Source organism: Planococcus citri, chromosome 2 (genome assembly GCF_950023065.1).
Source record: "Planococcus citri chromosome 2, ihPlaCitr1.1, whole genome shotgun sequence".
Taxonomy (NCBI): domain Eukaryota; kingdom Metazoa; phylum Arthropoda; class Insecta; order Hemiptera; family Pseudococcidae; genus Planococcus; species Planococcus citri.
In genome coordinates this window covers 63,920,949-63,948,445 of record NC_088678.1, presented here as the reverse complement: position 1 = coordinate 63,948,445, position 27,497 = coordinate 63,920,949, and the positions used below count along the sequence as shown (strand labels likewise).

The 27,497-nt window shown below is 33.1% G+C and overlaps 1 protein-coding gene across 6 annotated transcripts in view; it reads right to left on the bottom strand.

The window, feature by feature from the left end:
* Positions 1-27,497, bottom strand: part of LOC135837009 (insulin receptor-like) — a 438,237-nt gene that overhangs the window by 99,845 nt on the left and 310,895 nt on the right. Inside the window, exon 1 of one of the 6 annotated variants that reach the window (XM_065352126.1) lies at positions 10,218-10,523. The exons of the other annotated variants lie outside the window; for them this stretch is intronic. The gene's annotated coding sequence lies outside the window, so the exon portion shown is untranslated. Of the gene's footprint in view, positions 1-10,217; positions 10,524-27,497 lie in introns of those variants that run through there. 6 annotated transcript variants of the gene reach the window in all.

The window sequence follows — 27,497 nt, the reverse complement described above, 5'->3', positions numbered from 1 at the left end:
ACAACGCGAACAGCGAACAGCGAACGGCGAACGCACGCGATTAGCATGTCTGCTCGCCATAATCGTAATTTTCCACCAGACAACTTCCCGCATGATTCGATAACACATCTTACTCGTATTTTTTCATTTTTATTATTATTATTTTTTTTTTTGGATATAACGGTTGTGTTGTGTAACCCTGTAAATATTGTAATTCATTTTTTAAACGTTATCTACCTGTGTTCCGATATTAATATTCGAACTAAGCGACAACTCCACAGAGCTATCGTGGTCGTAAATATAAACGTGATAAAAGACTACTCGTACGTACAGTACAGGGAGTCGATGCGATGTCGCAAATTTGGTTAAATTTTGCACGAGAACTTCCCTTCTGATTTTTTCCCCCCAAAAAAGGAATGAATTCAAAAATGAAAAGTGATGTTTAATGAGTTGACCACACAATATTTGGGTACCACTACCAACTGTACTTTGGAAAGTGAAAGTTTTAAAAAAGCTCAAATTCTTAATTTCCAACAAAACAAATGAATATAAATTGGATTTTTTAAAAAAATAATAATTCAACAACGAATCAAAAACATACAAAAACGAAAACTTAGTTTAAACAAGCCATCAGCTATTCGCTGATTGCAAAAGAGTTTTTGCTTTTTGTTGGTTGCTTTTTAGTTTTTTTTTTTTTTTTTTTTTTCGTAAAGATTACAGATAAGATACAGAGAGTCAAAACTGCCAAAAGCAAGAAATCATAGATAGTAATGAATTTGCAAAAATGCTGAAAGAAAGTTGAATAAATAAATGCTTTTGACTAGCTTTTAGCTTTTCAGCTAGTTTTCATTTTTCAATCAATCGTACAGCTTTGGCTAGCTTTTAGCTTTGAAAACTCCTAAACTTCCTCAGTTCCTCAGCTTTCAGCTTTTAAGATTTAGCTTTCAGTTGGCTTTCCATCCCTAGCTTTATGATTTATATTCAAAATAAATAATAAAAACATAATTAATTAATCAATCTAATTCCAAATTATAAAACCTCTCATCTGGCAATGTTAAACACTAATCACAGATAGGTCCATCCAAAATACTGTTCACTTTTGCCCAAATAATGTAGGAAAATACCGTATTGGCCTCATATCGAAAATCTACAATGCCCAGATTGGCCACAAATTGAAAACCCCTAAAAATGCCTTTGACCACAAAATGAATAAAATAAAAATCTGGACCGCAAAGAAAAGATTTGTTTATCAAGTCGTAAAATCTTGTCGGAAATTGGACCGAAATATGACACAAAATTTGACGAAATTGGAGAGCTTCGTGGAGGGGGTAACTAACGATAGAAACATTTTTGCTCTATAGGGGGAGATGAAGGGTAGAATTTTTTTCATTTTGGGAGAAAAGAACTGTTCTATCACTTGATCAGATGTCGGAGTATGAAGATGATCATAGAGAGGAAGTGAAAAGTCGCTCAATTGGGTGATTCAGTCGCCGAAGCGACGAGTTATCAGCATGACGAAGACTACTCGTTATTCTATAATTCAAAGGTAGAATGAATTTTTATTTTTGTTTACTACTTTTACTACATATTTCTCTTCGTGTCCATCTTCGTATTCCAACATTTAATTAGGTAGTAAAACAGTTTTTGTTCCAAAAAAAAAAAAGAAAGAAAGTTCTAACACTACATCTCTCACTGTAAAGCAAAAATGTTTCCATCATAAATTACCCCCACCACAAAGCTCTCAATTTTCGCCAAATTTTGCCACATTTCGGTCCGATTTCCGACAAGATTTTATGACTTTGTAAAAAATCCTCTTTTCAGCTTTGATTTTTGTTTTATTCATTTTTTTCACCAAGTTTTAATTTTTTCCCAACTTGAAAAATGTCAGGTGAACTTTTTAAAACATTTTTATTATGTTTTTTCTTATACGAGTACACTTCAAAAAAATGTTTTCAAAAAGTGCCTTGTCTAATGTTTTTCACGGTACGTCGTTGAATTATTTTTGAAAAAAAATTGTCAACTTATATTCATTTGTTTTGTTTTAAATAAAGGATTTGAGCTTTGCAAAAACGTTCATTTTCCAAAATGATTGTTCTTGGAAAGCTCAACGTTTTTGTGATTTGGCCTATCATTGGACAAAGTATTCTATTACACTGACGATAAGAACCGAAAAAAATTGAACCTTTGGAATTTAAAGGGTCAGAATACTTTGAGAAATTTATATTTCCGATTTTACGAGGCAATTTGACGTTGCATTATTCAAGAACTATGATGGATACAGTTACGCTTTGGGTCGTAGGATTGCTCATTTCATTTGGTGTAGAATTTATTTTCACATTCAGGAAGGGCTATGAAACAAGAAAAATCTGAGGAAAATGTGTTCAAAAGTTGACCAATTTCACCATTCTTCTTGAAAATCTGCCCTCTTTACAATTTTCTTGAAAGAAAAAAATGTCCATTGAAATGGCATACTAGGTACCTTCACTCTTTCTAACTCGACCAGTTGAAAAGTTATAAAAATATGGAATTTGGGAAAATGACTCCCAAAAAAATACAAAAAAGCGATAAAGCCACGACTTGGAATGCCGGAGTAGAAGATTTCATGAAAACATCGAAGCTAAAATATTTTTTCTTCAATTTGTGAAAATTGAATTCTCGAAAAAGAAATCTATTTTTAGCAATTTTAGCAACTCATAACCGAGTATGAGCCCTGGCTACTAGATTTGTACAAAAAATGTGTACCTATATGTCTATTTCTAATTTAGAAAATTGCGGATCACGAATCAAAAATCTTAAATTTTTATCATGTTAGGTAATTATATTGATTCTAATTATTTCTTATGAATTTTTTTATTTAATATTGAAATCAAAATTCGAAATAAATAAATCAGTATTGCTTCTTTGCATCAACATCAAAAAAGTATCGACTTCTGTCGACAAAAATGCAAAACAATTCTGTTTTTTTTTAGTGAAATTTCAAAACAAAAAATTTAATGTTCTGTCAAACTCAAAATTTCTGATAAAAATCTGGGTTTTGTCAGAATTGTCAATGAGACCATTTTCTGTCAATGAGCTTTTACCGCAAGACAGTATTTTCGATCAATGAATAGTAGGGTGGTCCATATTTTCAAAGTTGGGATTTTCCTCCCTCCCAACCCCAAAAGTGGTGACCTCTGATGAGAAAATAATTCCCTATTTTTTACTTTTTCCCCAATTTTCAAAAAACTTGGGCTGCGGTGGACCCTTAAATTTTCAAAAATTCTATAAAAATACAAATTCCCTGCAAAATTTTAAAATCTCAAGTTCTCTTATTTCTAAAAAGTCTCTTTTGGGTAAAATAAACTCTCATGACGATATTTAAGCCCCCTCCATTGAAAACCAATCTAACCCCCTAAAATAACTGAAATTTAATGTATAAAATACAAATTTCAGCTATTCTAGGCGACCGACTTGGTTTACTAATGATGGGATTAATATCCTAATGAGAGTTCATTTTACTCAAAAGAGACTTTTTAAAAGTGTTGGAACTTGAAATTTTTGAATTTTGAAAATTTTGCTTTGAAGTTGGATTTTTATAAAATTTTTGAAAATTGAGAGGCCCACCGCAGTCTGAGTTTTTCAAAAATGGAAAAATAAAAAATAAGGAACTATTTTCTCACTAGAGGTCACCACTTTGAGGGCTAGGAGCAGAAGAAATCGCGATTTTTTTGTCATGTATTTATTAAGGACCACCCTAATGAATAGCGACAAAAAAGCAAACTTTTTCGTAACCTCCGATACACCGATACGTGATAATAATTATTATCACTGATAATCACTGATAAATGTTGAAAAAATTAATTAAATTTTAGAAAATATAACGAAAATGTCCTTTTTTTGGTCCTCAATATGTTTTGTTCGTTGATTATAGCTATTTGTTTGTGAATAATTTTCAAGGAGTCATATTACTTGAGTAATTAATGAGAAATGCATACCTGATCTTCGGGTTAGAGTTCTAGAAAACTCAAAAAAAGACTGCAAAAGCAGAAAGTGCTGCAGTGTTCTAAATTGTACTACAACTCGTATGTTCCCCCACTTTGAAATAAAATTTATAGCCCTAAAGAAAACTTCATTCTATCTAATATTTCATTGCAGAGCTTTGCCAAATCAATTGATTTCTCTACATGCTGCTTGCAGAGAGTCATGGGTCAGAATAATACGTTATTTTAAGAATAGTGCTGTAGGATACGTCTGCAGCAAACATTTTGATCCAAGTGAATTTATTAGTAAGCATTTTTTTTCCTCTCTGCAAATTGTACATCACTCAACGTCAACAATATTATATTATCCTAATAATTTTTCTTTTTTACCTAGTTAGTAATAGTTTCAAACGTCGTTTGAAACCAAATGCTAAGCCATCCCTTAATTAACTTTGTGTACAATTTTCATTTTTATACAAAACAAAGAGTTCGTAAAATTCGCATTAAAATGCTGTTCATTTTCTCAAATTTTTGTTTAACCTTTTTGGAGGTTCTCTAGCTTTTAGGGTTAGCAAATTGAATTGATTTGATGAGTGAGATGAGCGCCTTGCCCAGTTGGCCAAATCACAAAAAAGTAGAGCTTTCAATAAAAAAAATTGTTGGAAAATGAAAGTTTCCAAAAAGCACGAATGTAACATTTCCAACAAAAAAATTGAATATAACGCAGATTTTTTTAAAGCCATAGATCAAAAAGATGTATCAAAAACATTAAACAAAAGCACTCTTAAAAGAAACGAAACGCACTAATTGGCTCTGCTCTGCTCTGCTTCACTATAACCGTACACTTATACTTAAGGTCGATGACCTCATAGCATTTCGACGAGAGTGCTAAATAAATAATATTGCACATTTGCACCATGAGCGAGATTATCAATTATTATTGCTTAAAAATGGCTCTCAATTTTTTTTTCATCTGTTATGTTGAAAAATAATTACAGAGATAAGATTAGAATAATAAATAATAATTATTAATTGGTGCTGTTTTCTTCACGCTGTGAGCTGTGATTGAATTTTCCAAATGATTAATTTGTTTTATTCGTTATTCTAGCTGTTTATTTGGTTAACTTTCAATGTTACCTAAAAGGCTAAAAATTAAATTTTCCAAATTATTAATTATTTGTGTATTCGTTGGAACGACGGGTCAGGTTTGTTACGCATCCCGCGTTCAGGAAAAAAACACGCCTGTGGCTAAGCAAAATATAAAACAAACCATATCTGCTAATCGCTGATTGCAACAGAGTTTTTGCGTTTCTTAAACACTTCAAATTAATTTCAATTTTTTATTATGCATTTTTCGAATTGTTTTTCATAATTTCTAATATATGAAAGAATATTTTTATCAAAATATTAAATTAAATAGGTATCAAATCAATTTCTTATTATTTAATCATGTGACATAAACAAAGCATTAATATAAGTACTAACATCATCGAGAAGATGAGAAATAGGACTGTAGAAATGTTTGAAGTGGCAGTGATAAGAATGATCAAGTTGCAGTGATAAGTATGATCGGCCAATGGCCACCTTTAAAATCGTTTGACCAGCTCTGCTACAGCCTTACAGGTGAAAGAAGCCAGGACATCGTGAGTATGAATGCAATTTGAGGCAATGTTTCGTTTGCGGTGAAGTAGGTCATGAAGCTAGAAACTGTCCGTATACACCGAAGAATACACCAAAGAATACGTTGTCAAAAATCTGAACATTCTGGGAAGAAAAAGACCGGACAGAAAAACTCAAAGTTTACTAGAGGAAAGGCGCATACGGCGAATGGCTGGCGAGTCCAGTAATAATAATTGTAATTTAAATCTCTTGAAATGTTGCTTGATTCTGGTACTACTGAGCACTTTCTATGTAGTCCTGATCTGCTGTGCTGTGAGATGTGAGGACATTGAGTGTTCCAAAAGAGATTCAATGTGCAAATGGTAGTAGTGTATTGGTTACGAAATGTAGAGATTTGTATTTAACTGCTGAGGAAGGAAAGAAAATTGTTTTGACTGAAGTATATGCCCATGAAAGTTTTTCAATAAAGTTATCAAGTCGCGTCGTAGTGATAAATGAACTTCAGCACCTGAAATTCGTCTAGTGATGCATTTTTGCATGCTTTCTCGATTTAGGTTTGTACATATTTTCTTTTATTGATTGGGATACTACCATTGTTAGAAGATCTGACATATAGACAATGGACCTGCGGAGTAAGACAACCAACTGGCAGCCATCTTGCCAAAAAAACTTGTGTAGGGAAAATTTCTCCCGCTGAGTGATCTTGGCTGCGCTGCTGTCGATTTCTTGAACACTACATACAAAATACAGCGCAGCCAAGAGCACTCTGCCGAAGGAGCAGATCTGTGGAAGAAATTCGGGCCGAGCACTGTTATGATGCTACAGTTTGCGTCCTCGCACCACACACTGATAAGATAAGGCAAGCGGGAGACGCGTAAAATTTTAACATTGCTTCTTATGGAAGGAGCTCAGTTTTCATACATTTTTCGATAAAATCTTCAAAAGTGTTGATTTTCGGAAGAAAATCATCTGAATTTTTGTTTTCCTCGTGAAATTACCTTTAAAATGACGTATTGTAATTGTAATTTAATGGGCTCTGAATGTTTCTTTGATCATAAATGTGATGAAAAAATGGTGGTAAAAGTCTAATATATCAGGAATCACGAGTGATAATTAACGATTACGCATCACATAACAAACAAAGCAAAGGAGTAAGTACATATTCTGATACTAAATTTCACGAGGAATACAAAACTTCTACTCAAATTGGCTGAAAAACTAACATTCTTCAGCATTTTATTAAAAATCGAACAGAAACGGTAATGTTCCATAAGAAGCAATGTAAAAATTTTACGCGTCTCCCGCTTGCCTTATCTTATCAGTATGTGGTACGAGGACGCAAACTGTAGCACCATAACAGTGCTCGGCCCGAATTGGCTCTACACAAAATATCACTACCGCCCCTTTCCCTCGTTGGCTGCAGATTGAAGTACAGCGCAGCCAAGAGCACTCAGCGGGATAAATTTTCCCTACACAAACTTTCTTAACCGTTTCCGTTCCCCTCAGCCTGCAGTTGGTTGTCTTACTCCGCAGGTCCAGTGTCTATAATCTGACAGAAGAAAAAATCATTCAGACCGGGCACTACGTAGAGGGCACTAGTGAGCTGGCAAATGTTTACATTTTTCAGACGGGCATTTCTTATCAGCGTTTACAAAAGCATTAATTTCTAGGGTTAAAACTGAAAAAATAATTCGATGTACATTATTTTTACGATTATTACTGCAAATTAATCATGACCGAATCATATTTTCATTTTCAACATGTAAATCCAACGTTTTGGTAAAATACGACTGATAAGAAAGGGTTAAGAAAAAAGCCCCGTCTGAACTCTAGAACAATGGGCACACTAGCGCCCTCTACGTGAGAGACCAGTTCGAATGGATTTCACAAGACAAGAGTCCCGCTCTAGGAAATATTTGCCGGAACTAACAAAAGGTCCAAGTTTTGATAATGGAAATTATCAATGATAAGGAGTTTTATTTCTTAATATTTATGAAATTTTATGATGAAAGTCTGCAGCATATATGTATGAATGCTCGAACAAGTGAGATCGGTAGGTAGTCAAGCAGACATATTATGATACCTACAGGACATGATAATATGGTAAAATTTAACTACGATTTTCTATTTTTGGAGCAATAAAAGTAAAACAATATCACATCATAATTTTCCAAAAAATGCGTTAAGTATTTAGGAAAAAGTGGAACGATGTCATTGGAATGGATGAAAACATGTTACCTGAGCACCCACGTCTGTGCAGTGAGCACTTCCTTCCCTCAAATTTCAAGCGTAAATAGCTACTTAATCATGTTTTTAAGAAATTGTTGAATGTCTAAAGACATCATTCCGAATTAATTTCGTTTTTTTTGATATCAGATTTTATTAATAATTTCTAAAGGCGAATAGCTAAAATACTACTCACTGATTGGATATATTGCATTATTGATGAAAGTAGGACGACTATGAAAAAGTGATTACATTTTAGAGTTGTTTCGCAAAGAAAAGAAAAATCGATGTCTCTAAAAGAGGATTTTTTATCAAGTCTTAAAATCTTGTCGGAAGTCGGGCCGAAATATGACACAAAATTTGGCAAAATTGCGAGCTTTGTAGCGGAGGTAACTAAAAATAAAAACATTTTTGCTTTGATTCACGAGAAGTAGCATAGTATTTTCTTTCATTTTGTAAAAAAAATAAACATTTCATCACTTGATCGAATGTTGCAATATGAAGATGAACATAGACAGAAATGGTGAAAAAAAAAAACAACAAAATCCATAGAGTAAACGAGAATTTTCATTTTTGTTTACTTTTTTATCACTATTTCTCTCCATGTTGATCTTCATATTCCAACATCCAATTAAGTGGTAAAATACCTATTATTTCAAAAATGGAAGAAAATTCTATGCCACATCTCCTGCTTCAAAGCAAATATTTTTTATCATCAGTTACCCCCCCCCCTCCCTCAAATGACAAAGCTCGTAATTTGGCCAAATTTTATGTCATATTTCGGTCCAATTTCCAACAAAATTTTAGGACTTGATGAACATTTTCTTTCACCAAGTTTTTATTTTTGCTCAACTTGTGAACTGCCAGACGATCTTTTTTACTAGGTACTGTTATTACAATTTTCACCCTATTATTTCTTTTAAAATATTTTCAAAAGGTAACTAAAAATAAAAACATTTTTGCTTTGATTCACGAGAAGTAGCATAGTATTTTCTTTCATTTTGTAAAAAAAATAAATATTTCATCACTTAATCGAATGTTGGAATATGAAGATGAACATAGACAGAAATGGTGAAAAAAAAAAAACAACAAAATCCATAGAGTAAACGAGAATTTTCATTTTTGTTTACTTTTTTATCACTATTTCTCTCCATGTTCATCTTCATATTCCAACATCCAATTAAGTAAGTGGTAAAATACCTATTTTTTTCAAAAATGGAAGAAAATTCTATGCCACATCTCCTGCTTTAGAGCAAAAATTTTTTATTATCAGTTACCCCCTCCCCCCCTCAAATGACAAAGCTCGCAATTTGGCCAAATTTTATCTCATATTTCGGTCCAATTTCCAACAAAATTTTAGGAATTGATGAAAAATTTCTTTCACCGAGTTTTTATTTATGCTCAACTCTTGTGAACTGCCAGACGACCTTTTTTACTACCTTCATTACGATTTTCCCCCCTTAATTTTTTAAAAATATTTTCAAAAGGTGCTTTTGTTTAATGCTTTTTACTCGTGTTGTTGAATTATTTTTGAAAAAAATTTCCAATTTATATTAATTTGTTTTGTTGGAATCGAAGGATTTGAACTTATTCAAAACTTTCATTTTCCAATATGATTTTTCTTTGAAAGCTCAACTTTTTTGAGATTTGGTCAATTGGGCAGGGTACTCTATTACACCCGTTGAAGCAGTTTGTTTCCAGAACATGTGAAAACCTAGAGAACCTCCAAAGGGTTAATAACTATATTTCTTGGAACATGAAAACCACCGTCACAAATCGATTCACTAAAAAAATTCCCAAAAATAAAAGGAGTGGTCAAGCCATGACTTCGAATGCCGGAGCGAACGATTTCATTAAAACATCGAAACCAGACTTTTTAAAATTCAATTTGTAAAAATTGAATTCTCGAAAAAGAAATACCTCAACAATCAAAATTTAGAAAAATTTACCAAAAGTTGGAAACTTATTTTTAAACTCATGAACGAGTATGAGACTAAGCCACCAGATTCTTACAGCAAATCTATGCAACATCTTCAGCAAGGAAATTTTCGAAATCTATCCATTGAACAAGTCCGGAGTGTTGAAGGACCAAGGCAACAAACACCACTCCACACACGATCCGCAAACGAAAAAAAAAAAAGACACAACAATAATAATATTCCTAACCACATCCTTTTTTTTTTTTTACAGCAAAATGGAACCAGCAAACCATACACTAAAAACAGAAACAATTTCGCAATACGATAAATAATTCATGAAACACTCGAGCCTCTGCAAATTTCACCGCCACAAAAAGAAAACAAAACAAAAACCCTATCGCCTCTACCGCACAAGCGAAGAACTCATATCTGATGAATCCACACACCAAAAAAAAAAAAAAGACACGAGAATAAAAGGGAAATGAAATCATCGCACGAGAAAATAGGTACTTACGCCATTCATTCGTTAGGAAAATTTCGTCGAGTCTTGAGCAATGTCACCGTGTCACATTATTCATCTTTTTTCACGACAATAAAATGACAAGGAAATTCTCACAAACGCCTTTCAGTTCGTAGAGCCTCGAGCCCGAGCCTACATTCCATTACGATATGATCTCTTCCTTGATTTAAATTTTCCACGTAGAAAAACCGCACCACAACAACACATCGTTCACCCGCGCAAAAAATAATACAGTAATACGGCAAATTGCACGTACCCCCTTCAATTTAGTACATATATTTACGTTACTTCTCACATAATGCAAAAAGAAAAAAAGAGAGAAAAAAACCAAACACACGCGTCAATACACCGAAAAAACACCTCAATTACTGGTCACATTCAAGGCTACGTTGCCGGCGCAATAATATACGCGAATACAAAACGTACGTTTACTATAATCATCGCCTCACTTGCACAAATGTACTCATAATACGAGCTACATAAACACAATACAATGTACTCGCGTGTACTTGAAAAATATCAAATCACAACAGAGACGGTAATTTTTCCGCGATTTTTCCGCACACATCGAAAAATAGGCGTTCTTTTTTTCCTCTTTCTTTCACAGATCAGCGACAACGAGTGTCACAATAATTACATCGAAACGAAAACAAAACAAACTCCGAAATATAGTACACATTTCGTCACGTATATTAACAATCGTTTCAGCCTTCTCTTCGCACTCTCCGCGTGGTCGAAAAGTCAACCTTAATTAACCTATACAGATACACAGTACACATACACGACAAAGAGGAAAAACACAGACTGGGAACTGAAGAGGGAGGATCTCGTTAAAAACAACTCGTACGCGAAATTTTTTCCACCAAAAAGATACATAGATCGTTGATTCGTCGTCACCATCTCCTCGTGCGGCTCGTTAAGCGAAATAAAAAATCTGCCAAAGCTATTTCTACATCCTACCCCTCACCCCAATGCAGGGGCCCAGCCACAAGAAAGCGGGTAACTGGTTTCTCTGAGAGCTTATATGTCGCATGTGTATCAATTAGCATAAAAAAATACGCTCGTTATTCTTAATTAAAACAGAATATCGATTACTGATACCGATCTAATCGTAATTATTCGATTGTCAAATATCGCCAAATATACGTACGTGTGTTTCGAGTGAACGATTATAAGGCTGTGTCGGTGCCATTGGTACCCCGTATTATTGCTGTAGAGACGATAATTTCTCATTCAAATTATTAAAAAAAAAAAAAAACCAAAGGAATTCAAAAATCAACGTTGATTACATTCGATGAAAAATTCAACCCTCCATTGGCACCTGAAATTCTCGAGAGTCTACTTGACATTTCGTCGTCGTTCGAGACATTCTACTACGAGTCTACTACACTATAATTCTACGGGTAGCTTGGGTATTCGTTTTGAAGACGAGGAAATCGTTAAAAATAATTTATCTCTCCTCGTTTTACGAAATGTCGGAAAAAAATTCCAATGATTAAAACATTTACAGACAAAACGACGTTTTCCTGCTGTATTAAAAAAAAAAAAAAAAAACAACGCATAAAAATGTACTGCACGACGAAGACAACGACGACAATTTTACTGGCATTTAAACGAAAATGTGTTTATGATATTACCAATTGGCAAATTTGCACTCAGTGACGATGTTGAAACCGCCACAATCGTTAATGGAAAAAAGTAAGTACCTAATAAGTAAGTAAGTATTCACTCATTTTTCTCCTTTTGAAGTACGAAATTTTTTATTTTTTTCTAATTGGGCAATTCCACGTCAAATCGGACAAAAATTATCATGTGGTTTGAGTTGACATTAGAAATTGTAAAATACATAATTACATGCTTACATACATAAAAAATTGACGAATTTGGATCAAATTCAGGTTGAAGGTGTAGTTGATGATACATATACTACGAGGAAAAAAAGTTTCGACCAAAATTACCCACTTTAGGTAAGAAAAATCGCGTTTCCAAATGGTTTTATGGCCTCAATGAAGCAGCGAAACACCAATCGAAAAATTCTGAAAAAATTACCAGAAGCAGAAAATACCCTAAAAATCAAAATAATTTTTCTGTTTTTTTTCAAATTTTGAACACCTCTCTACATAGATTAAAAGTTTTCAAAGTGGAGTTTAGGGTTGTTGTGAAAGTTGAAAAAATCTGAAAAAATTCAGGGTTATTACCTTCAAGTATCTTGACCCTAACACCAAGTTTCAAATCAATCGGTTCGAAACAGCTGGAGACAGCGCGTAGAACCCTTAACTGAGTGCAGATGGGAAACCGCTGTTTGAAGATATTTTTAAATACAAATTCAAATTAACAAAATTTACAGAAATTCAGAGAGATCAGTGTTGTTAACTTTAATTTTCAGAAATCTCTCATTTTCGTCAATTCTGATCAAAAACACATCCCAAGAAAAAAATCCTAGGATTTTTTTTCACTTGTTTGAGTTCTATAATAAATGGTTTGGTGCATAAAAAATTGTTTTTTCAAGCTTTTTAATTTATTTTAAAATTATATTAATGCACAAGAAATTCGATATTATAAATTTTTTTTATTTTTTATTTTATTCATCTAGCTATGTACATTGTCACTTTTTCTTCTTTTTTTTTTTTCAATTTTCATCAGTCTAGTACGGTGTTGTTTCCCTTCCTCCGGCCTGTTCACGTTCAGTTTCATTAGATTTACAAAATCTGTGAGTTCTTATCAAAAATTTCTCTCCATCAATTAAAAATGTTGGAAAAAATCCAAATTTCTGCCAAATCGCTAAAAATCAATTAAATTGAAATGAAAAATTGTAAAATGTAATTTTTTACGGTTTTATTCCATGCTTTTATCGGTAAAAGTGAGTAAGGCTCTACCCACTTTTGAATAAAAAATCTCGACTTCAAGTTAAAGGGACAGTAATGCGCAACCATAAAATAAGTGTTGAATTCGATAAACTATCAATTTTAAGATAATTTTTTCAAATTTTCGTGTTCTTAGCGAAAAAGATGTAAAAATTTCAATTTTATCCCTAAAAATGAAGAAAAATCCAAGAAAATTACAAAATCCCTGAAAAATCTCAACCACTTTTCAAAATCTTTAAAAATCCCTTAATTTGGGGATTAATCCCCGGAGTTATTTAACAACACTGAGAGAGATGATTGATGAGGGTTTTCAAACAGTTTTAGAAAATTCAATTTTGAAATTACGTAAGAGACCTTTGAATGCTCAACAAAAAGAAAGAAAGAAAGAAAATGTTCATTAGGATGGATCGCGAAAACACAATGAAGAAGGATTTTGACCAAATTTGGTGGCGCCTTCATTTTTATTTGAAAGTCACTCAGAAAAGACTTTACCTCTGCAGGGAAGATATTAGTCTTCAAACGAAGGCTTGCTTCAGCCCTCATTTAACCTGTTTCAGGAAAAATGACAGAGTTCCAAAAAATGATATTTGGGAATTTGCATCGACCTAGGTCATTGACATCGACAGACATCATTTCTGAAATTGGGAGAATATTTTGAAACATAGAGGTGCTGATTTTTTGGTCACTGTTGCCAATTTCGAAAAATTGAGAAAAATAGATACTAAAACCTGATAAAATGCTTTCGAGATTTCAAAATTGGCAATAATGCCAAAAAAAATTGGCATCACTGGATTCCAAAATATTTCCCCAATTTCGAAATTATATTTGTCAACGTTTTGCCATAACAATTATCAACGCTCAATATTCTATAAGAAAAAAGATAAGCGAAAAACCACGAATTTTTTCGAAAATTCCATCGTTTTTAATACGTATCTAGATCTACATCTCCTCTTCGAGAACATTTCCGGGGCTAACATTTTATCTGGGTGATTTTCAAGTAAAAATCAAAATCTCCAATGAATTTGGGTCAAAATCATTGCGTAGTTTTTCGCAAACTTCCCTCCTCCTGTGTTACCTTACTGTTTTACCAACGTTTAAAAGTGAAGAACGCTGGAATTCTTTGAAAGTTTTAATTTTCACAGCTCTTTTAATTTTGAAGTTACATTTTCAATTGAATCTAACTGGCATCTTCCAAATATTGTTCGTGGATCTTTTGTTTAGAAACAGATTGCAACAGGGTTTCTCATTCTTCTCGCACCTTCAAAAAAAAAAAAAAAAAAAAAAAACTTAACCACTTCACCCTATTAATTCCGGACTATATTATGCATAGTCACGAGTCACTGAACTAATTTACAACAGTAGGTACCCAAGTATGGTAAGCTTTAGGTTACCTACTGTATCAACGCGTGAATTATTCAATACCAGTTGCGGAACACCCGGTATTTCGCTGAAACAGACCAACATTAATAAAGCCACAAAGATTTCATCGGGTGGGTTGTAAAATAAAAAATGTCGAAGGATTTTGTTCAAATTCAGTGAAGACCTCCATTTCGAGTTGAGTCACTCAAAAAAATTTCTAGCCTCGAAAGTGCTCTTGGAGGGGAGACATATAATCCTTATAGAGGCGATATTTTTGAAAAAATGTTTTTTTCGCCGCAGCCCCTACACAACCTGCATTTTGGGGAAAATGACTCAATTCTAGGAGATACGTAGTATTTTAGATTCCACCTTGATCTAGACCATTGCTATCAAAATTCAAGACCAGTTTCAAGATTCTACTAATTTCTACAGACGAGTGATTTAAAATCTGCAAATCGCTTATTCTTGGGTAAATTTCTCTATTAAACAAATCTTCGTCTTAAATATTTCGCTTCCATTAAGCCAAAACATCGAAAGATATAATTTCTAAAACTAAAGAACTATTTTGGGATACGGCTGCGTAAATTTTCTCATCATTATTGTCAATTTCAAAAAATTCAAAAAAATGACCAATTTTTTCGAGTTTTTTGAAAATTGGCAAAACTGTTTTTTACAAAACGACCTAATGAATTCGAATTGAATAAAAGAAAATATTTTTAAAACACCAAATTTTTTACCCTAAAATCACTTATTTGTAGAATCCTAAAATTAATGGTCTTGGAATCTAATAGCAATGGCCTGGGTTGAAGCAGAAGCTCAAATCTCAAACAGGTTGGCTAGAAACGGTTTCCACAAAATTTGGTTGAAATATTTTACTTTTTTTTCCCCATCCACCACAACAAAAATAGAAAATTTTTGAAAAAAAATTATTTCAATACGAAAGCGACAGATTCACAAAAGAATAGAGAAATGTTCGAATAATGTAATAAACCATTAGCTTGGTTATTTGCTGATTGCTAGAGAGTTTTTGTTCATTGCTAATTAAGTACTTAGTTACTTTTCAATTTATCTTGATCCTAAGCTTCAAATTCCAACACACTAGTGTTATTCTTGGACAAATTCCTCCATTAAAAATATTTTCGTCTCAAATATTTCGCTTTCATTATATCAAAACATCGAAAGAAATTTTTTGTAAAACTGAAGAAATATTTTAGGATACGGCTAGGCTAATTTTTTGATCATTACATACTGTCAATTTTAAAAAATCCAGAAAAATATACCATTTTTTCGGGTTTTTAAAATTGGCTATGATGACTAAAAAATTGGCACCGTTGTTTTACAAAATCACCTAATGAATGCGAATTGATTATGAGAAAAAAATATTATCAAATCACAAATTAATTTACCCTAAAATCAGGAATTTGTAAATTTTCAACGGTTCAAAATTAATGTTCTTGGAATTTTATAGCAATGACCTGCGTTGATACGTTGAAGCAGAACCTCAAATCTCAAAACAGGTTGACTAGAAGCCAGAACGAAAAAAACACGATTTTCCCATAAAAATAGTCGCCTATTTGAACAGTGAACATCCTATCTCCTCTCCGGGACAACGGGACAACTCCGGAGCTAAAATTAATACTGAGTGACTTTCACCTCAAAACGAAAGTTTCCACAGAATTTTGGTTGAAATATTAGAACTTTTTTTTCGCCATTCACCACAACAAAAATATGAAGAAAATTTGCGAAACAAAACTTTTCAATTTGAAAGCGACAGATTTGCAAACAAACCACGAACATTAGAAACCGACTGGAAGCATAAACCATTATATCTTGGCTGTTTGGTGATTGCTAGAGAGATTTTGCTCATTGATTATGATTGCTTGATCTGGCGAGGGGAGAAGGGATGTTGGCGTAGCTCTTATTTTGAAAGTTCAAATTTCATCATCCTTAATGACTAATTCCATTAGTTTTATTTCATAAACATGAACTTTTTCATTGAAAAATTGAACAAAGGTCTCCAATCATAGTTGTATGCAATGCAGTATCAGGATCAAGCAACGAATTAAGGAGACGGTGGAGGAAGAGGGGGTTAATAGCCCAAAAGTTTTGAAAATTACTATTTCAGTAATTTTGATCGGAGTTTGAGACCAATTATTGCTGCTATGTCTATGTATCACGGCAAGTTACAGCCTATGAAGATCATAACCAGAAGCGAAATGCTGCAAAAGGCTACACAGCATTTTGTAAAAAGAGTTTGAAATTAACGGAGAATCTAACGAGAATGGTAATGTTTTTGAAAAATATTACAAGTAAGTGATTTTATATTTAATTTAATTTTAATGCTACATAGAAGGTTTCTGTTTTATTTTGTGTGATTTGGGTATTTTAATTTTTGAACCAGGGTGTTCATGTTAATTTTACTTATTTCAGAATTTCAAGAGTCTTTTTCTTCTTGTGATTAATTCTAGTTTCTCATGTTCCTTAGTGATGTTAATTGTAATTTATTTCAACATATTTGTGAATTTTTCCTGTTAATAAATTCATAATGATGTCCCTTTACTATACCTACCATAATTTAATTTTTAATGTTTTATTTTTATTTTCTTCCAAGAGACATGTTTTTATTATTTTTAAAACCAAATAAAATATAACGTTGCATTTTGATTGTTGACCTTGGTTAATTTTATTCACTTCGAAACTATGTACATGAAGCATGAGCATGGGAGCTCGAAGTTCAAACATACTAGTACATACAAAACTTTTGCCATCCACCATAACAAAAATAGAAAATTTAAGAAACAGAACTTTTCAATTTGAAAGCGACAGATTTGAAAGCAAAACCAGAACCTAATTATGCTTTCAAATAAATTAGTAGCTTTTCAATTTTTCTTGATCCTAAGCTAAAAAATCCAACACGCGGCACGCCGCATGCTAATCTAGTAAATCCATGCATTTAGCATTGATATACGAAAAAACAAACGGTTTCTCAAATTCCAATTGAATATTTCCCTGAAAGAAGAAATTTTCATTTTGAAACTAGTACCTAAGTACATAATTATATGGAGTAAAGAATTGGCACCGCTGTTTTACAAAATCACCTAATGAATGCGAATTGATTATGAGGAAAAAATATTATCAAATCACAAATTAATTTACCCTAAAATCAGGAATTTGTAGATTTTCAACCGTTCAAAATTAATGGTCTTGAAATTTTATAGGAATGGCCTGCGTTGAAGCAGAACTTCAAATCTCAAAACAGGTTGTCTAGTAGAAGCCAGAACGAAAACCACGATTTTTCCACAAATGCCGCTTCTTTGAACACCCATATCTCCTCTCCGGGACACCTCCAGAGCTAAAACTTATTCTGAGTGATTTTCAGCTCAAAACCAAACTTTCCACCGAATTTTGTTGAAATATTCGACCTTTTTTTTCGCCATCCACCACAACAAGAATAGAAAATTTGTGAAAGAAAACTTTTCCATTCGAGAAACAGCGAGTATATACGAGTAGTATATCCACGTATAAACCATTAGCTTGACTATTTGCAGATCGCTAGAGAATTTTTGCTCATTGCTTATTAGTTGCTTTTCAATTTTTCTTGGCCCTAACCTTCAAATTCCAACACACTGCACAGTGCAAGGCGCACGCTAATGGAGTAAGTTCATGCATTTAGCATTTATACACAAAAAAAACGAACGGTTTCTTAAATTCTAACTGAAAAAGTTCAGGTACATACAAAACTTTTACTACACGTTTATGAACCAAAAATACGGTGAAGGGAGGGGATGTTGGTATAACTCTTATTTTGAAAGTTCAAATTTCATCTTCCCCAATGACTAATTTGTTTCATTTCATTTTCATTGAAAAATTGAACTAAATTCTTCAATCATAGTCGTAGTATCAGGATTCAGTATCAAGAGACCAACTGAGCAGACGAGGAGGGAAGAAGAGGGGGTTACAAGCTCAAAAGTTTTGAAAATTACTATTTCAGTAATTATTTTGACTTCACCGAGCCAATGTGGCGGAATTTTGAGGGTCCCAAATTTTTAAACATATCAAAAATTCACCTGATTTGACTTTTTTTTTGCTTGGAAAATTGAAAAGAATAATTTCAAAGATAGTAGGGACCTAGCACGATGAGTATGAATGGAGGCAGGATTCAAGATGTTTGAAATTTGTGTACTTCATTCATTTTCAAATATTTCGTTGACTCGCTGATCATTCTAGGTAGGCTACTTATCCCTTTCAGAACGATTTTAAATTTCTGGACAAATTTGAAAAATCCAGTCTATGTTGATATGAGGGAGCTGAATTGAAAAAATTACTCACATTGATCTACTTTGCTCAAAAATTTACATTTCCTAAAAAAAATTGAAAAATCAGTCTTGAAACAGCGTTTAAAATTTTTCAAATTTTTAAAAATTCGTCAAAAATCTAAAAATTAATTCGGAAGACTTGAAAGTTTGGTTACGAGGGTTTCAGGATAAATGCTCTTTCGATCTAGCTTGGTTCTGTTCAATCATAATTTACAATTCGATATATGGGTAGGTATACAATATTTGGAGGCCTGAGGAATGAAAGATTCAAATAAACACAGGTATAAAATGTTCAAAATTCCTATTCTGCTGGCAGTGCTGCCTGTTTTCAGCAATGTTGAAATACGAGTATTAGACCTCTTTTTTCGCCATCCACAACAAAAATAGAAAATTTGTGAAACGAAACTTTTCAATTTGAAAGCGACAGATTTGCAAACAAAACCAGAACCATAAGACGAACTCTCTAAATTTTAAACAGTCAAATTTCACAAAAATCTACTTAATTGTAAAAAATCATTTTGACTGACCAATTCAGTAGATTTTCTAAATGTCGTGACTGCTAAGCAGTGAAATTTCACTGTTTCAAATTTAGAGAGAAGATTTATGATATAAACCATCAGCTTGGCTATTTGCTAATTGCTAGAGAGTTTTTGCTCATTGCTTATTAGTTGATTTTCAATTTTTCTTGACCCTATAAGCTTCAAATTCCAACACACTGCACAGTGCACGGCTCACGCTAATGGAGTAAGTTCATGCATTTAGCATTTATACACAAAAAAACGAGCGGTTTCTTAAATTCTAACTGAATATTTCCCTGAAAGAGAAGATTTTCACTTTGAAACTATATGGAGCATGTGAGCTAGAAGTTCAAATACGGTGAAGGGGGAAGGGATGTTGGTATAACTCTTATTTTGAAAGTTCAAATTTCATCTTCCCTAATGACCAATTCGTTTCATTTCATTAAAAAATTGAACAAAGCTCTTCAATCATATGTTAAAGTAGGTTACATATTATGATCAAGAGACCAACTGAAGAGACGGAGGAAGAAGAGGGGGTTAAAAGCCCAAAAGTTTTGAAAATTACCATTTCAGTAATTTTGATCCAATTTCTTAGGATTTTGGGACAAATTTGTGTTTAATAAAATGTCGAATCGAAGACGATGGAATTTCAGAAACACAGGACACGAATCAAATCGCGGATCGCAAGGAGAGCATGATTATCAGCCGGATTATCGGGAAAGTTACAACCATAAGGTCAATTACCTTCACCTGAACCTATCAATCAGCATCTTGCATGTCTTAGTAATATAAAATGGACAGTGGACATCCACTAAAGGAATTGAAAAATCATGATTCCAGATATTATGCACAATAGTGGAACATGGTATTATGGATAATGACAATTTTATCTTTTACATATATGTACATAATATGTCATATCCAGCACAGTGTTATCATCCATTTCTGTATCATGGGAAGTTGCAGCCTACAAGGATCATAACTACATAGAAGCGAAATGCTGCAAAAGGCTGTGTAGCATTTTGTAAAAAGAGTTTGATACAAAAATATTGACTAAATTAATTCAATTTAATTTTAATGCTACAAGGTTTCTGATTTATTTTGTGTGATATTATATTTCTGCAATTTCTGTTTGGTGGTGTAACAGGTAAGATTTCGTATCCTACCTATTACATGGCAATTGTATTTCTCTCTCCATTCCGAAATACCAGGATTATCCTGTTAGATTTTTATGTATATTTTTTAGAAATAATCAAATACTTATGGCTTTGGGTGAGAAAAATAAAATAAAATGAACCGATATTTTTATAATTTCTACTTTATATTTGAGTAAGTAATTTTTGATCTTTTTGAACCTAAATTATTATTTCAGATGATATCTAAATTTCATCTCCTTTGGCTTTACTCAAAAATAGGTGAAGGAGAAGTGTTTTCATTTCTTTTGTTTTCGAAGATGTAAAGTGAAAATTAAAATAGTTATGTTGTTGTGTGAAGGTTTAATTTCATTCTTATTTATTATTCCTACTTACCTATCTCATTCTCAAATACCTATTTCCTTACCTACCTCTCCAGATGTCAAATCCTAAATAAAACTATCAGCCTCGTTCCTAAAAACTCCCCCAAATTAAATTAGAACACACCACATTTTAAAACCAAATAAAATCAAATGCAGCATTTTAAAAGTTATGAAGATGTGATGAATTTATTGACCTTGGGTAATTTAACTTCAATTAGGTATAAGATACGATGATCCCAGAGTAAGCCTGCCATAAATACAAATTACAAACAACTATTTCGAAAACTGAAGGGTTCATAAAACTTTCACTTCGGTATTTTGAGGTTCAATTTCAAAACGGAAGAAGTGATGCGATGATTTCCACTGATACCGAATAATAAATAACATGCAACATTGTTTAAACAATAAACAAAACACGCGGTTTATTTTTCAAGTTCAATTAGTGCTTTGCAAGCACAAAATCATCATATTCATTCATCATTAAATTAACAACTACTCTTCTCCTTTGAATGAAATTATATCACGAAATTTGTGTATTTTTGTGAGTAAAAATGCAACTCGAGAAACGAACGAATTCAGTACTGGTTTACTGATAACGTTTGTTTATTTTCCATGTGATAAACCCCTTATGGACACCCGGTATTCCACAGGGTAAGTGAATTCTTTTCTGATAATGTTGCGGGATATCATCTTCCTCAAAAATGATATCAGGAGTCCATCCAGTACCATGACTTAAGAAATACCTAGGGGTATTTTTTTTTTTTTTGGGTGTTTATAATTTACAGGATTATTACACCCGTAGAGGGGGGGATTGATGCTGCAGGTTTTGAAAATGATAATACTACATATATTTAAGTTAATGATAATCTAGTTAATTACCTTAGAGATTACATTGAGAATTTAAAGTGTATGGAAGTGATTAAGGAGTGCCCCAAAGGTAAAGAGGGTGCTCTTATTCGAACGTCTTTTTTTACATGTCTTTTTGCAAAAGTACGTGTACTAGGGTGGTCCTTATTTTCGAAGTTGGGATTTTCCTCCCTTCCAACTCCCAAACTGGTGACCTTTGGTAAGAAAATAATTCCCTATTTTTTTCCATTTTCGAAAAACTCGAGCTGCGGTGGGCCCCTCAATTTTCAAAAATTTTATTAAATACAAATTCACTGCAAAATTTTAAAATTTCGAAATTGCAAGTTCTGTTATCTCTAAAATGTCTCTTTTGAGTAAAATAAACTCTCATGACGAGTTTAGCCCCCTTCATTGAAAACCAAGCTGACTCCCTAAAATACGAGTAGCTGAAATTTAATGTAAAATACGAATTTAAGCTATTCCAGGGGACAGACTTGGTTTTCTAGGGATGGAGATAATACCCTCATGAGAGTTCATTTTATTATTTAAAAGAGATTTTTCAAGTACTAGAACTTGAAATTTTTGAATTTTAAAAATTTTGCTTCGAAGTTGATTTTTTCAAATTTTTGAAAATTGAGAACCCTGCCGCAGCCCGAGTTTTTTTCAAAAATGAAAAAAATAAAAAATAGGGAATTATTTTTACACCAGAGGTCATCACTTTGAGGGCTGGGAACAGAAAAAATAACGCGAATTTTTTTTTGTCCTGCATCTAAGGACCACCATAATGTGTACTGAAACAATAAATTAAATAATTTATTGATTGAGCCTATTTAGCGGCATTTTATAGGCCTCCAATTTTCGAACATACCGAAAATTCACCTGATTTGACTTCCTTTTGGCTCGAAAAACTGAAAAGAATAATCCAAAGATAGTAGGGACCCAGCACGATTAGTATGAAGGGAGGGACGAGGGAGGATTTGGGATGTTTAAAATTTGAAAAATCAGTATTTCATTCATTTTCAAATATTTTATGGGTTCGCTGACCATTTTAGGTGCGCACTTATCCCTTTCAGTACGATTTCAAACTGGAAAAATTTGAAAAATCCAGTCGATGCTGAGATGAGGGAGTTGAATTTAGAAAATTACTCACATATTGGTCTATTTTGCTCAAAAATTTACATTTAATAAAAAAAATGAAAAATCACACTTGAAACTGCTTTTTGAATTTTTCACGTTTTTTAAAAATTCGTCAAAAATCTAAATCTAAAAATCAACTTGGAAGACTTGAAAGTTTGGTTACGAGGGTTTCAGGATATTCTCTTTCGATCTACCTTGGTTTTATTCAAATCGGAGGGAACTAGTTCCAGCGGTTCAGTGATTTTACAATATTCCGTAAGTATAAAACATTCGGAGGCATGAGCAATGAAAAATTCAAACAAACACAGGTATAAAATATTCAATATTCGTCTCTGCTGCCCGTTTTCAGTAATCTTTAGATGGACAGTTGTGTGACTGATTATTTCCACTTATGCGAAAATGTCCTTAAGTGCATATTGTTAACACATTTCAGACAATTCATCACACATAATTCATGTCTTCTCCGAATAAACAAAATTTCCAGTTCATTCGAATCAACCACACAATTTTCATCACACACCTAATCCAAAATTTCAGTTTCAACTCTACAGTCCACATTCGCCCAACACCCATGACAAAATCACCCCAAACCCACATCTCCACTTAAAAAATCGCAATTCCAACTCACATCTTATAAATACACACTCGATTCACACCTACACGATCTACAAAAACAACACAACACGAGCCGAACCGAACTAACCACTTGAAAAATCCACTCGAGCCCATACCCATTTCCAAAATTAAGTTAACGATAATCGTAACTGTATAGCCACAGCTTCGAATCGTTTACGATACAAATACGACCGACACGAGTACCATATTGCCAATTTACCAGCCCGTGTAATCATCTCTTTTACACACATCCATGCACGGCCTCTTAAAACATTGTTATGTTTGAAAAACCTGCCACGTGTGTACACCATTCGAATAGTTTTCCATCATTTTCCAAAACCATTCCCATCAAGAGTCTGTTTTGTTTACACGATGAAATAAACGTGTTGGGCCATGATGGAAAAAAATATCAACGAAATGTATCTCGCGGGTATAGAAAAATACAAAATAACAATTTTCCAAGTATCGTTATAATGACGTTTCGTTCCACTATACAATTTCGTTATCTGACTCAACGATCGTATTGGCACTTGGCAGTGGCCGGATGGTGCCGCTTTAACGTTCAAGCTGGCGTTAAAATAGGCGATTATTAAATACTCGTACTACAAAATGCCGAAACAAATTCGCAACACGAGTTTTACAAAAATTATTTCCAAAAGGTCATAAATGCTATTTTAGTCGACGTTAAAAGTGCAAAAAAATAAAGAAAAATAGCCCAAAACAAATCCCCAACGTGACGATAATTTTTTTCTATTATATTTTATCGACACAACGACCTCATCTAAGGTTATACTACGGATTTTCCACACAAGATACCAGTATACTCGAACCATTCGCCGAGCTTTAATAAACAAAACTCGTGTTCGAAGATAAATACACAAATATACCACTTCAAGTACCAACCATTCTTTGTTCGCAACCATCCTAGTAATTAAAGTATACCCGAAAACTATCGCTTTCTTTCCACATACAGACAAAATAACTACCTACACGAGAAAGGAAAATTTGCATAGGTACATTTTTATACGTATAAATTTCGCTTTTATTCTAGCTAAATTCCTCGTACATAAATAGGTAATTTACAACTCGAAATAAATTTCATTCTCGAGTACGACGATTACATTATTTAGCAAATTCGACGAAATTTTCACCACATTTCTTTCTTTCCCTCTGCTTAGGCAACACTATGTCTCGCAACATAGTTACAAGATAAAGTGAAATAATGTTCCAAGGTTCGGATAACTTATTTTTCGGTCGTTTCGAGTCGTCTACGTTGAAAAAATTTATCGATTACATAATTTTCCTCCGCATTTTTCTCTTCTTTTTTTCAATGGGAGCTCGTATTTGAAACACACGAAAGTATACACAAGGTATAAAATATACACCGATGTCGTTTCGTGTATCTTTCGAGTTTCCATTTTAATTGTATATTTTTTAAAAACGCGACGAGGACGAGAAAAAATACAATTGTATTTTTATCTGGCTTCTGGAAACGAAAATACCTATCTTATGGCAATTCCCCCTCCCCCAGTCTCTTCAAAAACCATTACCATTTACAGACGAACCGTCGTCGTTCAATTTCAAACCCCTTGGTAGGTATACAGACACTACATACACCTTTGCCTATTCTACTTTCACTCTAAGAAGGGAACAAAAGGTAATTGATGTTTACAATATTCGTAGGTATTTTTTTCCTCATTTCGCAAGAGAGAAGTGAAACAGAAAGGGAAAAGTAACCAAATTCGACGCATCCAAGAACGCTTAAAGCGATAAAAAAAATTCAGTAGGTACTCGGGTTGTGTGTTTTTCTTCTCGATGTGAGTGAGATATTTATTCGTATGTGTATTATGTATGTATAAATTGACGGGTTCTTTATTTATCCCTCACATCGTCGACGTATCTACTTTAAATTGGAGATCAAATCGGATTTATGAAGGAATTTGTTGTTATACGTCTACATTTCATCCAATTAGTATACAACGCGAAGACGTTTTTAATTTCATGCTAATAAAATCAGCTCAACTGGTACCGTCGTCGAATGATTTATACGATACGAGTAATTCGAGAGCTGGAATTTTAATTATTATATTATCTTTTAGGTAAATACATAATTACCGAGACAGGTTATTCTCGAAGAATAAAAATGCAAGTTTAGAATTACTGTAAAAAAGGATATATTTTAACATCGATCGTGATATCTATTAATAAAGACAAACAAAATGTGACAAGATAGAAACGCAGAAGCTTATCCTACCGCAGATAAGTAGGCATTAAGTATTTAATGAAAGTAAGTAACTTTTTCCTTCGATGGTTTTTAAACGAACCAGTATTCTGATTTTTTTTTGAAATTTATTGAACCAACTTCACGACTTGTGAGAAACCTTGAAAAGTTGAAATACCTACCCCAACTTGGTTGAAAAAAAATTACACATCTCGACAACCTGCTTTAGTAATTTTTCGTTTAAAAAATGCCAATAAAATACAGAAGCTTTTCCTGATATTTTGACCAATATTCATCACAATCGTATTGTTTATATCGGGTGTTCAGAAAACCTGTGCTGATTATTTGGCCTTCTAGTACCTTACAGCACCCAAAATAGCACAGGTGTGAGTTGGACTGTCGATCCTAAAAAGCTGAAGGGGTAAAGTTCTGTGCTATAATACACGATTCTTCGCATAAAACTGGTTATTTACAATTTTGGCCAATCAGCAAAATCGAAGGAGCTATAATAATCGATGCAGCAAAATTCCAAAACAGTACCTTAGGTACTTCATGAAAGTAAGTAATTTTTTCCTTCAACGGGTTTTAAAACGAACGAATATTCTGATTTTTGGAAATTTATTGAACTAACTTTACGACTTCGACTTGTGAGAAACCTTAAAAAGTTTAAATACCTACCCCCAACTTGACTGAAAAAAATTAGACCTCCCGACAACTTGCTGCAGTAATTTTTCGTTTAAAAAATGCCAATAAAATACAGAAGCTTTTCCTGATACTTTAACCAAAATTCATCACAATCGTATTGTTTATATCCAGTGTCCAGAAAACCAGTGGCAATTAAGTACTTGAGTACTTACAGCAGCCAAAATTGCACAGGTGTGAGTTGGACTGTCGAACATAAAAAGCTGAAGGGGTAGAGTTATAGGCTAGTACCTACACGATTGTTCGCATAAAACTGGTTTTTTACAATTTTGGCCAATCTGCAAAATTGAAGGAGCTATAATTGATTGAAATTTTCAATGTAGGTATTCTATAGCACTATTTATTCCAGACATGAGGGAAAACATGAACAAAAGACTTCTCTGTAATTCAAAACTTAAAAAAAAAAACACCAAATTCTCCAGTTTTGAAATTTTTTAAAAATACGAGCGCCTGCAATTTTGAGAATTGAGACCAGGCAAAATGAATACAATCTAACTTGAAGAATTTGACTGCCCCGAAAAAGAAGTAATTTTCATATTTTGCCTACCTTTGGAATTGAAGGCGCCAAAATTTATGTACTTTGAAAATAATCAATCACGGATCTTTCAATCGTTTTGTAGGTAGTCTGAAATCGAGAAGAAAAATTTTGAAACTCTCATTTAAATTCTGCAACATGGTGCAATCCGATTCAAATTCATTTGCAATAACTCTCAAATTCACGAAACCTTTTCATACCCTTTCAGATATACAAAACTCTAAAGTAACATATTGCAATATTGCATACTTAAAAAAAGAAATCTGTAAATACAACAAAATCTTATTATATTTAAGAAACCATCCGTATTTGTTGATTGCAAGAGGGTTTTTGGTTATGTTGCTTTTAAATATTTTTCTTTTCGAACGTTCATAGTTCAGCGTTCATTTTTCGACATACTGCGTGATTTCTCATATTGTGTGTTTTACTGGTTGAATATTCTGCAATGAAAAATGTTTGATTTTTTTCTCACATTCCAGAATTGGCCAATATCGCCTACTCGTTAGTAATATGTATCTAGTATGATCTTACTTCCGCGATTACGCCAGTACCGCGTTGATAATAATCCTTTGCTCAGAAGACTACCTGGCACTCCAAGGATGCTAGGGCATCTAAGGGAGAACTTACCTAGTCCACTTCTTCCTC